The sequence below is a fragment of the Mustela lutreola genome, chromosome 16 (genome assembly GCF_030435805.1).
Source record: "Mustela lutreola isolate mMusLut2 chromosome 16, mMusLut2.pri, whole genome shotgun sequence".
In the NCBI taxonomy this organism is placed as follows: Eukaryota; Metazoa; Chordata; class Mammalia; order Carnivora; family Mustelidae; genus Mustela; species Mustela lutreola.
Window position 1 is genome coordinate 18,039,902 of NC_081305.1, and position 14,926 is coordinate 18,054,827.

General features: G+C 38.8%; 1 protein-coding gene across 3 annotated transcripts in view; it reads right to left on the reverse strand.

The window, feature by feature from the left end:
• The window catches only part of CTCF (CCCTC-binding factor), a 54,564-nt gene that overhangs the window by 38,264 nt on the left and 1,374 nt on the right, over positions 1-14,926 (reverse strand). For 2 of the 3 annotated variants that reach the window (XM_059150694.1, XM_059150696.1), the window contains exons 2-3: positions 11,507-11,618; positions 10,135-10,247 (exon numbers count right to left, since the gene is read on the reverse strand). The gene's annotated coding sequence lies outside the window, so the exon portion shown is untranslated. The remainder of the gene's footprint in view (positions 1-10,134; positions 10,248-11,506; positions 11,619-14,926) is intronic. The other variant, XM_059150695.1, reaches the window with a different exon arrangement.

The window sequence follows — 14,926 nt, forward strand, 5'->3', positions numbered from 1 at the left end:
TGACAATGTCAGGAACTACCATATCTCTGCTTTGCTCTAAGCCCTAAAAGCACCTCAGAGTTACACTGTCTTTGGAGTAGTCCTACAGTCTTTCACTGCTGAGAATATGAGGAAGGCTGAGGATCTATGGCAAGTCTATTTTTTTTTAAGATTTTATTTATTTATTTGACAGACAGAGATCACAAGTAGGCAGAGAGGCAGGCAGAGAGAGAGAAAGGGAAGCAGGCTCCCTGCTGAGCAGAGCCTGATGCGGGCTCGATCCCAGGACCCTGGGATCATGACCTGAGCTGAAGGCAGAGGTTTAACACACTGAGCCACCCAGACACCTCTATGGCAAGTCTATTATTTTGAATAAATAAATATGTCATAAAAAGGAACAGATTACACACACACAATATAGAATTTATAGAACATGCAATAGGGACATCTATGGATTTGGGAGCAGATTCTACCTAAGCAGTGGTTCCCAAACCTGGATGATACCAGAATCACCTGGTGAGCTTTAAAATACATAGATCCCACAGATTCTTGATCAGTAGATCTAGGGTGGAAGAGATTTTACTCCAAAAGGTCCCCAAAAGTGACTGATATAGAACCTCTCCTGATCATGGCTCCAAAATGAGTGACCTAGAATACAATAGCTCTCCACCCTAAATACAGGTCTACATAAATCCAAGCTACTCAAAAACCCATGGCTTTCTACTAAGAGAACTTTTGGTTCATTCTTCAAAACAAATAACTATTTTGTTATTTAGAGAAAAATCTACAAAGTCTACCTCAAAACGTGTATGGTTCCCAAATAAGCAATAATGGAATGTACAACCAAAGAAAGAAGTCCTAAAAAGTTTTACCTCTACAATGGGTACCATCAATAACAAAATCTTTCTCTACAAGGTATGAACAAGCTCAACACATCACACACACACAAAAAAAAAAAAGAAGAAGAGGGGCGCCTGGGTGGCTCAGTGGGTTAGGCCGCTGCCTTCGGCTCAGGTCATGATCTCAGGGTCCTGGGATCGAGTCCCGCATCGGGCTCTCTGCTCAGCAGGGAGCCTGCTTCCCTCTCTCTCTCTCTCTCTGCCTGCCTCTCCATCTACTTGTGATTTCTCTCTGTCAAATAAATAAATAAAATCTTTAAAAAAAAAAAAAAAGAAGAAGAAGAAGAAAAATGGACATACGTAGCAAGAGTGAACTTCTGGTTTTGCAATTTGTCTCAGTGACCACGTGGTCAATGCTTGAGTATCTCTATAACTCAGTACTCACTCATGAAGGCTACTTGGTGAAACCGAGACACTTTTATTTATTTGACAGAGAGACATGGTGACAGAGGGAACACAAATAGGGGGAGTGGAAGGGGGAGAAGCAGGCTTCCTGCTGAGTAGGTAGCCCAATGCAGGGCTTGATCCCAGGACCTTGGGATCATGAGCCAAGCTGAAGGAGATGCTTAACGACTAAGCCCCCACTCAAGACCATTTTTAATTGGTAAATGGGGTCTCCTATAAGGTCAGTGTTAAATCAGAAGCCAACAGGTTAAATTTAACAACGTTTACCCATACTAAAGGCATAATAATGATAATAAATGGCATTATGAGGTCTCTGAACAAAAATCAAGTAACAGTTATATTGAAAAAAAAAAGTAAGATATTCTTAGTGAGTAAACACTGTAGTAGCATGAAGTATGGATAAGAGCTAAAGTGCTACTCAATAGAACAAAAGAAATCTGAAAAACAGAAAAAGGATATACATGTATAGGAACAGAGACATACAGAAGTTTAAACAATGAAAGAAATAGAATGTTACTTTAAACTAATTATTAGTTTATGAAAACAAGTAATTTGTCAATTTGGCTACTCCTTAAAAACATGGAAACAAATACAGGAAAGGAGATAAAGGCAAAAGCTTAACCAAGAAATTGTGGGGAAAATTATGTATTTGTAAATACCCAAAAGACATGACAAGGAGAGAAGAATCAAAGACCATGTCTGACAAGGGAATGGAAAGAAAAAAAAGAAAAGATAAAATTTATTCTAGGGGCGCCTGGGTGGCTCAGTGGGTTAAGGCCTCTGCCTTTGGCTGAGGTCATGATCTCAGGGTCCTGGGACTGAGCCCCAAATTGGGAGCAGAGAGCCCTCCTTTCTCTCTGCCTGCCTCTCTGCCTACTTGTGATCTCTGTCAAATAAATAAATAAAATCTTTAAAAAAAAATTCTATTCTAAACAGCTAACCATGTCACTATTACTTTATAGTTTCAACATATATTCACAACAAAAAATTTTAATTGGAGTAGAAAGTTAAAGATATAAATAGAACAGGGACACAAGTAATACTGAAAGGAATTAGGGTACCCTCTATTATCTTATTAATTTTTTAAAGATTCTTTATTTCTTTATGTAACACAGAGAGGGATCACAAGTAGGCAGAGAGGCAGGCAGAGAGAGAGGAGGAAGCAGGCTCCCGGCTGTGTAGAGAGCCTGATATGGGGCTTGATCCCAGGACCTTGAGATCACGACCTGAGCCAAAGGCAGATGCTTAACCCACTGAGCCACCCAGGCGCCTGGTATCCTCCACTATTATAGAATACTTACAAACAAACCTCTGTGAATATAAAATATCTTATACCTGCTCTATGATATATGATCATGACCATGCCATGCCAGAGGTGTTATACCAGAATTAATAGAGAAATAAAAAGTAGTGGGCTGAAACAATTTATAACTTTCAATGGCCCAACTGGACAATACTAAAAATAGGTGCTAACCAACAGTGACCTCCAACAATGGTTTGTTCTTATCAAAAAGAAATGACTGAAGGATTAAGAAGAAGTCCTGAATTACGAGGAAAGAAGTAAATAAGCTCAAATCCAAACAGTGCTGGTACTGGAGACCAAGCATTAGTATTACTGATGGTCAGAGTCTAGAGTCTAATAATGCAGTGTATACATGGACAACCTTTAAAGTTGGTGACAATGTTAAAAAAGAAATTCTGACACATACTAAAAACCTAACATATGCCAGTGCACTGGTATACTATATTCAAGGGTAGTAACAAAGTATAGTCTTTATGCTGTTTTTTCCTTTTCTTAAAGATTTTATTTATTTTTTGACAGAGAGAGACATAGCTAGAGAGGCAGCACAAGCAGGGGGAGCGGGAGAGCAAGAACAGGTTTGCCGAGGAGCTGAATCCCAGGACCCTGGGATCATGACCTGAGCCGAAGGCAGATGCTTAACAAAGGAGCTACCCAGACGTCCCTCCCATCATTTTTTCTATAAATATACATGGATTTATATTTCTGTCAAAAGAGATCTAGGGCGCCTGGGTGGCTCAATGGGTTAAGCCTCTGCCTTTGGCTTAGGTCATGATCTCAGGGTCCTGGGATCAAGCCCCACATCGGGCTCTCTGCTCAGCGGGGAATCTGCTCCCCCTCTCCCGCTCTGCCCACCTCTCTGCCTGCTTGTGATCTGTCAAATAAATAAATAAAATCTTAAAAAAAAAAAAAAATGATCGGGGCGCCTGGGTGGCTCAGTGGGTTAAAGCCTCTGCCTTCAGCTCAGGTCATGATCTCAGGGTCCTGGGATCGAGCCCCACATCAGGCTCTCTGCTCCACAGGGAGCCTGCTTCCTACTCTCTCTCTGCCTACTTGTGATTTCTCTGTCAAATAAATAAGCAGTATCTTAAAAAAAAAAAAAAAAAGAAAAAGTGATCTAGGGGTACCTGGGTGGCTCAGTGGTTAAGCCTCTGCCTTCGGCTCAGGTCATGATCCCAGAGGGTCCTGTGATCAAGCCCCACATTGGGCTTTCTCTGCCTGCTCCCTCTCTCTCTGCCTGCTCCTCTGACTACTTGTGATCTCTGTCAAAAAAATAAATAAAATCTTAAAAAAAAAAAGTGATCTAAAAAAATGAGTATTTATCTAATAACTATCTATAATACCAAATGTTGTAGAATATTCTGTGAAACCCAGAGACTATTCGGAGCCAGTATGGGGAAAAGTTAAAAAAAGGCAGAAGCCTTTGTCCTATGTCTATGACCTCAGGAAAATCACTGCCTCTCAGGTTTGTTTTCTGTAAAATGAAAAGACTGCCAGATGACTTATAATTTCATCTGAGTTTAATATCCTATTATTTTTTTTTTTAGGTTATCAGTTAAGATTCATCTTTATAGGTAAGAAGGGATCAAGTACCCCCACTTCCTAGCTAAAAAGGTCAGGAAATTTTAACAAACGCATACAGCAAAGGTGTACAAAAGGATAGAGCAAAAGGTAGTTCCCTAGCTTTGCAGTCCACCTGTCTATAACCAAGAATCAGGAAGAAGTCTCTAAAATCTATTTGGAAGAAGATGGCTGGCTAATGTACACCACCCTACTTAGTAGCATTTACATCTGAAGCCAAGAAATTTTTTTTAATTTAAAATTTTATTTGACAGGAAGACAGACACAAGCAAGGGGAGTTGGACAGGGAGAAGCAGGCTTCCTGCTGAGCAGAGAACCCGATGTGGGGCTAGATCCCAGGACCCTGGGATCATGACCTAAGCTGAAGGCAGAAGCTTAATGGCTGAGCCCCCCTGGAGCCCCTCCAGGAAATTTCTTAAAGGCAGGAAAGGAGAGGGAAAGGGAGAAAGAGCACCTTAAGCAGGTGCCACACTCACCAAGGAGCCCCATGTAGTGCTCCATCTCAGGATCCTGAGATCATGACCTGAACTAAAACCAAGAGTCAGATGCTTAACTGACTTAGCCACCCAGGCACCCCTGAAGTGCAAGAAATTTAATGAGGAACCTTTGTGTCAGCCAAAAACACTGCAAACATTAGATTCCATCTACCAGACTGGCTCCTTCCTCCCTCCAATAGGATGTGTTTTAACCTAGAAAGGCCGCTCAAAGTCAAGGTATAAAATTGTATACCAACCCTGCCCCTCCCACTCCACCAACTCTCCCTGCACACAGAACATCAAGACATCTGCTCTTCAAAAGCCCTTACCAATCTAGGACATTTTAGGACTCTGTTTGCTACCTTTCTTATTGGAGAGGCATCTTCCTTCAAAATAAGAAACAGGGGATTTAATTTTAGTGTGAAAAATGCTGAAAGCCATAGCTATATACTTGATAGGATAATCAACTTAGCACCCTTAGCATCAACTAAGATGCACCATCAACTAAGATGCACCCTTACCTAAAAGTCACTAAATCAGCAAGTATCTACCACTGAGAACAGTCAAGAACAGAATCAGAAAAGGACTCTGAGTAGTTATTAGACTTCTCAAATCTATGCACTCAAATGTCCAATTAATGTGGCTCTTACTCAAAGTCCATTCACTCTTTTTTTTTTTTTTTTTTTAAAGATTTTATTATTTGACAGAGAGTGAGAGATAGGCACAGCGGCAGGTAGAGAGAGGGGGAAACAGGCTCCTTGCTGAGCTAAAGACCTGATGCCAGGCTCCATCCCAGGACCCTGAGATCATGACCTGAGCCGAAGGCAGAGGCTTAACCACAGTGAGCTACCCAGGTGCCCCAAAGTCCATTTACTCCTTTAGTAGAAATAATTCAAATAATGGGAAGCAGAGAGATGAAGTATGAGAGGCAAAAAGCGAGGGCCAAAACTGAGAGACTTATCCCCAAAGGAACAGGTTAGAAAACTTAACAATCAGCAATAAGGAAGCAGATTCCTAGTAATTTGAGATAACATAGGGTATCTGATGGGGAAAATGTTCATAACATGTAACACGAAGAAAGAGTACAAAAGAGGATGCAGAATAGGATTCCAACTTAGCTTAACAAAATGAAATAAATAAAACTATACAAATATTATTTCTGGTGGGATCTCCTACCTTAAGCCAGGCAGGTTTTAACATCTTGCCTGGACAGATGTGATGGCCTCTCAACTAGTTCCCCTGTTCCCCTCTTACTTCCTTACCACCATTTTCCACACAGTGGACAAAGATTTCTAAGATGGAAATTTATTACCAGCAAGGACACTTCAATTCTAAAACCTCCCCTATAAGATGAAGTCTACACTCTTTCACTTAGACTACGGGGTTCTTGAAGGACCTTTCAGCAGATCTGCATCCAGCCCCATACACTCTGCTCTAATCACACTAAACTGCTTTCAGTACCCAGAACTTTCTAGGCTTCTCTCCTCCTGCCTCTGAGCCTTTGTGCATGCCATTCCCTCTTCCAGGAATATACAAGCAATTAAACTGCTATGAATTCATCCTATGAATACACTAGTACAAATGCCCAAAAAGGTGTATGCAAGGATATCGACTAGAACATCCTTCTCTAACAGCAAGACTGAAAACAACTCAAATGTCCAGAACTGTGTATAGTATTCGACCACCTGTATTTTTTTAAAAAAGGATACAGAAACACATATGTTTATGCATGCACAGAATTTTCTCTGGAAGGTTATATGAAAAATTAATATTTATTACCTCTGGAGAAGTAAACTGAGGGATCAGAGGTGGAAAGAAGTTACTACTTTCCACTGCACATTTTGTACTGTTTGAAATATTCTGCCCATGCGTGTTTATTTAATGTAGTAGTTACAAAATACTTATATAGAACAATTACATTTTGTCTTTAAAACTGTATTATACAGGGGCGCCTGGGTGGTTCAGTCTGTCAAGTGACCCACTCTTGATTTCAGCTCAGGTCATGATCTCAGAGTTGTGAGACTGAGCTCTGACTCAGGCTCTGTGCTGAGTGTGGAGCCTGCTTGAGATTCTCTCTCCCTCTTTCCTACCTTCTCTAATCAAACAAACAAACACCCCAAACACCAAACTGTATTATAATATATATGCCCATTTACGAAAGTGAAGGAAAAAAAACCCAAAGGGGAACACACCAAAGTATTAATAGTGTTTATCTCTGTGGAAAGAAAGTAAGAGTTCTTTAGGTTTTACTATAGTTCTTTAATTATTAGACTCTTCTAAAGAATGAAACTAAACATTATTCAGATGATATAAAAAAAAGTTTAGGACCAAATGTAAGTGAGGAAAGTTCTAAGACTTGCCTCTGCAACCTCAATTTCTTCTGACACTTGGGCAGAGCATGGCTGCCGGTAGCCTCCTTCCTTCCTGCACTTCTGCAACAGTGTTCTGGCAAGGCTTTGAATCCACTCAAATCTAGACTTCACTGCCAGAGTAAACTAGACAAAAATGCCTTTTATTATTTCACTATATTTATCAAAAAGTTTCTTCCTACTACTTCCTACTGTACTGTATTCCTTTTCCCTTTAAAAATTATATAAAACATGTAAGTATGAGAAAACTCGTATCACCAAGAATATACATCTATAGGTTAATTTTTTTTAAAGATCTTATTTATTTAAGAAAGAGAGTGAGTGAGAGAGAGCATACGAGCAGGGGGAAGGGCAAAGGGAGAGAGAGAGAAAAGCAGACTCCCCACTGAGCAGGAAGCCCAACATGGGGCTCGATCCCAGGACTCTGGGATCATGACCTAAGCTAAAGGCAGACACTTACCCAACTGAGTCACCCAGGCACTCCTATAGGTTTTATATAAATGTTCTGGTTTATATCCATAGTCCCCTCCCTATATACACACACACGTATCTGTGCATACTATTTGATAATCTGCTTTATGAAATATGTCTCAAATCTCTCCCTTTCAATATGTTACTATACATAATACAATGGTTGCATGACATCCTATTATACAGATACTCATATTTAATCATTCTCCCATTATCAAATATGGTCATTCCCAAATTGCAGTAATTAAAAAAAAAAAAAAAGGAAAATTTATTTGCACTACAAGATGTTATACAAACTATAGAAAACCAGGAAAAGTTACCCCAGACCTAGCCAATCTTGCACTACTAGTTTTTTATTTTATTTTGACCAATGTTTCCATGTCTGTTTAGTCTTTTTCCTAGGCATTTATTCATTCAATTACTTACTGAGTTCTTGCTATGTGCCTAGTTCGGGTATTTTTACTTTTATTCCATAACAATTTTTGTGAGCTATATTTAAAAAAAAAAAATCATGGGGCGCCTGGGTGGCTCAGTCATTAAGCGTCTGCCTTCAGCTCAGGTTATGACCCCAGGGTCCTGGGATCGAGCCCCACATAGGGCTCCCTGCTCAGCGGGAAGCCTGCTTCTTCCTCTCCCACTCCCCCTGCTTGTGTTCCCTCTCTCCCTATTGTCTCTGTCAAATAAATAAATAAATCTCAAAAAACAAAACAAAACAAAACAAAACAAAAAAAAAAAAAAAAACCCACCTAACAAACTTTATTAGCATTTTGCTGGTTAATAGTATTCCCAATGGTTTCTTTTTATGGTTGTCAAACATCACTCCCAACATGGGGTGTGGCCCTGTTAACATCGATTTCTCTACTGCTCAACAGATTTTTTTTTTTAAAGATTTTATTTATTTATTTGACAGACAGAGATCACAAGTAGGCAGAGAGGCAGGCAGAGAGAGAGGAGGAAGCAGGCTCCCTGCTGAGCAGAGAGCCCGATGTGGGGCTCGATCCCAGGACCCTGGGGTCATAACCTGAGCTGAAGGCAGACGCTTAATGACTGAGCCACCCAGGCGCCCAGGACCCTGAGATCATGACCTGAGCTGAAGGCAGAGGTTTTTAACCCACTGAGCCACCCAGGTGCCCTGCTCAAAAGATTTTGACTGATATAATTTTCTCATCTACAAAGTCCCAATTTTCTTGGTTCATATAATTTTTGTACAGTCTGGTGGTTATCACTGTAGCTTAATGCAAAATATATACGATGATCATCTATTCTAAAGATCCATCACTTTACTTTTACATTGCACATTACAGTTACTGTTACAAAAATATATATATACACAAATATATATATTTCCCCCAACAATACATTTAACTGCCATAAGCCTGTCATTTTACCAATGTGAAAAGGCACATGGAAATTACCCCTAATGGACTTGCCCAAGGCCCTATAGCTATTAAACAGCACTAAACCTTGGTCCTCTAATAGGATTAAAGTCAAAGTTTACGTTCCTTTTGAATTTGCTCATATACCTACATCAGGGTTTCTCTTCCAGAAAGCCTTTCTCAACATCCTTCACCAACTCCTATAACTGATTATCCTCCCTGCATCACAAAACACACTTTTATCAGAGCACAAATAACACTTATTTACTAATCTCTTGCCCTATACTCAAGACCCTCTGGAAAACAATTTTTTTCTTATTCATCTTCAAATCCCCAATATTTAATGCCGTGTCTGATGCAAAGTAGAAAGGCAAGTGTTCAAAAATTGAATGAACACATTACAAGTGTTCGATGAACAGTATAAATATTTAGAGCACGTCTAAACATCTGGTTGATCCAATTCAAATATGTTTCAGAGAAAGTCACATTCCATTGTATCTAGAACAAATTAGGTTCAAATATAAAACTTGTATTCAAAATACAGATATTATAAAGACAGAAAATATAATTATTACGCCACTTCTATTAAGACCAATACACCAGTAACAATACTTAGCAATTCTACAAGACACAAAACAGTTTAGATGCTTCTGAATAACTGTCTTAGGAGTCACAAGTTCTACAAGCTTAATACTTAGCCATTTTATTATGACTCTGAGTACTTGACAACTTGAATGGGGGAGTAATAACAAAATCTGTATAAATTGTTAATTATGCTTTAGTTAATGTGGTATTTGCTTTCAAAATTCTCTTTTGTAGAATTTACAATTTTAGATCTGATTTTGCTCATTGCTTTATTTTAAAATTATAATTCTTAGGCCATTGGAATGGTCTTAATATTTCTGACTTCATCCAGCCATCTAGAATTGCCTCCCAATCTGTGCACAGCTCTTGTGCATGTTGGACATGCGCAGGAACATGCACGCAAGCCAACAAGCACCATTTAATACAATTTAACATCTATATGCCACAGTACAATACTACAGGGAACAAAGTAAGGAGCTGGATGATAGAGCTGTTCTAGAGCTCAAAAGTATTGCTTCTTGAATACTAAAATGAAAGTATTTCGATTTTAGTACCTATACAAAAAGCAATTCTTATCGCCAGGCACTCATGACCCACTTTGTTGAAAATCTGTGTTATGTAAATCATACAGAGTTCCTATTCTGATCCTAAAACATGTATTTGTTTTAATGTAAAAATTAAAAAATTACTTACCAGTCAAATTACTTAACTCACCGCCCCCTCAATGAGCACAATTGAAGCTCCAAGAAGATGGGTCATGTTTATCTTGTGACTTCAAGTACCCCGGAATCATACCACTTTGTACCCTAAGGGTATTCATATCCCAGTTTGAGAAACAGGGATCTAAACAATTAAATAGCCATAACACTTAAAAGTGACCAACATGTTCCTACAACCCCTTTCCCCAAACTCTTATCAGTAGTTTTCTATACAGCTTTTCAAATCAGTAATGTTTTTCTTTTAGCACTCATTAATATGTATGCTGTGTCAACACTCCTAAAAACCCTGCAGGGTACAAATTATTTTTGGAGTGACAGAATACTAGCACACAGACCTTCTCCTTCCCATCTATCAATGTACCAAGCTGACCATGGAAAACAGACATGTGAAGAAGAATAGTAGAGCTTTCACTCCTGTTCCCTTCCTCCTCTCTATTTGCTCCAGGCACAGCTTGTAAGAAAAATCTTAGTAGCCGTCACTTAGATGATTCATTCACATAAGCTTATCTAATGTCAGCATTTCTAATTCCCACCTCACTCTTTTGCTCTTACACAAGGGCAATTAAACTATTTTCACAGTTTTAAAACATTTTCACATCTTCAAGGGGATAAGAAAGATGTGCCTTCTGATAGCCTCAGAAGAGGTAATTTTCCTACCCAGAACCCCACTTTTTTTTTAATAAGATTCCAAAGCCTAGCAGATCTCAACACTTGTAAGGCCTGTTTCAAGTTCACTATGATGACCATGACATTTTATAACAGAAATTGTAGATTACAGTAAATTTTAAGTGATACATTAAAATGTTTTTAAAAAGCTATTCATAAAGACTGTAACTGATGCAAAAATGGGTCATCAGCTAGGCTAACTCAAGTTAACTAAGACCACTTTTATCTAAGATCTATTTCCCCAAGGACAGAATTCCATCAAAATTTCAAATTGCTTTGGGCCATGGACTTTTGAAGTTATTTGCTAATAGTCAAAAAATACATTCCAAGGGTTTCTGCCGAAAAACAACCATTTCCTGGGGTCTTCCTATGTAAACACTCAGGATAGTACTTAATGCTTTATGCACATTCTCATCAACTTGGAAAACAGCCTCTGTAATTGGTATTGTTCTCTCTCAAATGGGGACCATAGGAGAAGAGAGTTTAAGTAACTTGCTCAGTGTCACCCAGCTAGTATATATGGCAGTGCAGTTCCAAACCAAGGATTCTGACTATAAAACCTGTATGCCCTCAGTCACCCACTGTCCTGCATCTCCTATACCCAAGAACAATATAGCAAATCCTCCAACCCCAGAAAGGATTTACTACTCCCAAGACCAAGAAATGGAAAGAGTATTTACCTCTCCGTGACTGCAAAGTCAGTCTGAGGAGGGAAAACAGAACTCTCAAGCCCTTGGTTAGCAATCTGTCCACTAGTGCATCTTGTTCTTTGGCTCCAGATCTGTGATCATTCTAAAACAGAAATGCAAATAATTTTATCAATACCAAATATACACTAATGCACATGTAACATGAAAAGCAAAATAAGGGCAAGATGAAAATGGATAAAACTGGTTAAGAAACAATATACTTGTTAAGAGGTCACGTTACTAAATGAGGCATTCCATAAATTCTATGAAGCCAATAAAACACTTCTTTTTTTAGACATTTGCTTAATAGATAAAGGATCTGTAATTTGTTTTTCTAAATGTCCCAGTGAGGATGTCTGCCTGGTTGAGTTGGTGGAGCACATGACTCTTTTTTTTTTTTTTAATATTTTATTTATTAATTTAGCAGAGAGAGAGAGAGAGATCACAAGTAGGCACAGAGGCAGGCAGAGAGAGAGGGGGAAGTAGGATCCCTGCTGAGCAGAGAGCCTGATGCAGAGCTGGATCCCAGGATCCTGAGATCATGACCTGAGTGGAAGGCAGAGGCTTTAACCCACTGAGCCACCCAGGCGCCCCAGCACATGACTCTTAATCTCAGGGTTCTTGGTTTGAGCCCCAAGTTGGGTACAGAGAATACTTTAAATAAATAAATAAATAAATAAAATCTTAAAAAAAATATAAGTACCCCATTATGATCTTGCAAGCAAATAATGGCATATGTGTGTGTGTGTGTGTGTATATATATATATATATATATATATTCAAGCTGACAAAAAATTCTTATATAGTAATAGTCCTTTAACAGTATATTTCCTTATCTTCAGCAAGTACTGGCTTTACTGATTAAGTTAGTTTACACCACAAGACTGTATTTTTCAGTTTAATAAGATAACAACGGAGAAAGCTTTCACTGACTTGAAATTCCGAGCAGCACAGCAATGAAATAGTTTATTAGCTGATAATTCTCTCCCCAAATAACAAATAAATGAACTATCAAGCTTCAGGCAACAGTACAGAGGAACTTACTTGGAGGGAAGGAAAGAAGGAAAACAAACTCCCAAGTGAAAGTGCTAAATTTGAACTGAGAGTTTCCAAAGAATTTGGCATATAGGAGGGAATCCACCTCATAATTAACGAAAGCCCATAAAACCAAGCTGATAAAATACTTAAAGCTAAAGAAGTCGTCTCTGCTGAGAAGCAATTTACAACTTGAACTGAGGATTAATATATCTAGTCAAACACTTCTGTATTGGAGTCCATATATTGTTACTAGCATGCCTCAAAGGAGATGAGATTTTATTTACCTCAACATTCTAAGGGTGACTAAAAATGAAGATCAAGCATGGAAAAATCACTATGCTTGGTGTATATATTAGTAGTGTATATGCAATGTCACATCTCTGCACTCAAATACTGATCACTAAGAAAATGCACAAAGATACTACCAGGGAAGATTTGTGGATAGTGACTAAAGTTCAGGGATGTTTAGAAAACCAAATATGGTATGCCAAATCCACACATCCAACTGCAAACCTGGGTCTTCCATTATTGTTAATTTGTTAATAATTTGCCATTATTGTTCTTTCCAAACCTGTATGCTCTTTCTTAAAGTATTAAATTATGACAAATTTTAGTTGTTTGAAGAGGACCTAATTCCTAGCAGAAAAGTCTCAAGTCATTTGGGACCAAGATAGGTAAATAAGGTAGACAGATGATCAACTAAATTTCTGGTTTAAAAAAATGAAATGGAGGCTATAAAATGGATGTGGGGGAGTGAATTTGATGCCAGAAGCATCCCTCAAGCAAACAAACAAAACCACACACACACACACACACACACACAAACTCCACATCCCCCCCGCCCCCCCCAAAACCAAACAAAAACAAAAAACAGTCTCTAGAGGAGACTTTTTGCCAGCAGGCACCACTGTGCAAGTGTCTGCCACGGGACTCCTCCTTGAGGCCCTAGTCAGCCGCAGGTCGCCTCTGCACTCCAAAAGAACTCCCTCACTTTGTGTGTTGTTTAAAGCAAAACCCTAAAGCTCTTAGAACTGGAATGCATCTTAAGAATGACTTTTACAGCTTCTAAATTTTCTTATGCTGGTTGAATAGACAGACCCCTAAGGATGACTTTTACAGTTCCTCTTAAATAAGCCATATTTTCTTAAGAGAGCAAACATTACTGCTGTAACCTTCCTCACGTTTTTGATTTAAGTAATAAGGTCCTTTGGGTAACCTTATATTCTCAATTTATTCTCTGTAGATTTCATTTTCCAAAAAAAGTATGAATCCCTGGCATACAGGAAATCTCAAAGAATAGCAACTCTGTAGACAAAGTCTATACCATTAAAACAAGGAGAATGATATGGAAGACCAAGCCGCTGATGACTATAAGGCAGGAGTGAATGAAGAAACAAAACATGGTCTGTGGAGCACAACACTAACCAGGGCAAACAAGCTTTACTCATGGATCAATCATAGATCTTCTGGATTTTAATCTTTAACATGTAGAGAGCTTACTTTTTTAAGTAAAACAGACCACCTGCCATCCACATGTCAAAAAGAAAATAAAACCAAAAATCTCAAGAATGCAAAAACTTACACAAATGGACTAATTTATTAGACAACTAAGCATGGCTCTATTCCCAAACCTAACACTTCATCAATACTGGATTTGTTAGTGCAATTTTACTTTTACCAGAGAGGAGGGGGAGAAGAAACGTTTTGAAGCCCCCCCCCCCGGGGGGGTGGGGAATGCTGAAAAACTCTCTTATAGAGCCAGATTCCTGCAAAATCTTACAGATTGAGATTACACACAGCAGACCAGACAACTTCACTTAGCACCAGGCTGTTTTAATTTCCTCATAAGCTTAACAGAGCTTTCCTCAAAAAAGAAAAAAGAAAAAAAAAAGTTAATCAAGATCTTCCTCTCTCCAACGCAACCCGAGCTGACACATCAACTACTGCAGATACTACAATAAAGTACTCAAACATTTCAGGAAAACAGAAAAGAGAAAACTATGGCAATTCGACAGGAAGCTTTTTAATCATTCAAAAAAACAGGGAAGGACAGTAAATTTAGTATACGTGCCCTGTTTAACTTCTTTTGCCGCCTATAGGGGACGTAGATTTTTAACTTTCCTAGTTGATTTAAACTCAAAGCATGAAGACTACTTATGCGAATGTTTACTTAATGCTGAACTCTGGGCTACAGGAAGTCAGCTACTAAAGAGTAGTTACATTAGGCGTAGATATTTATAAACCAACTGCAACTAGTGACCCAGGATTCAATTACAACATCAACCCTCATATTTCAGCATATGGGCAAATTACCAGTGGAGTCAAGAATAAATTCATTCTGCCGTACTGGCGCTTTAGATCGGGTTGCACAAT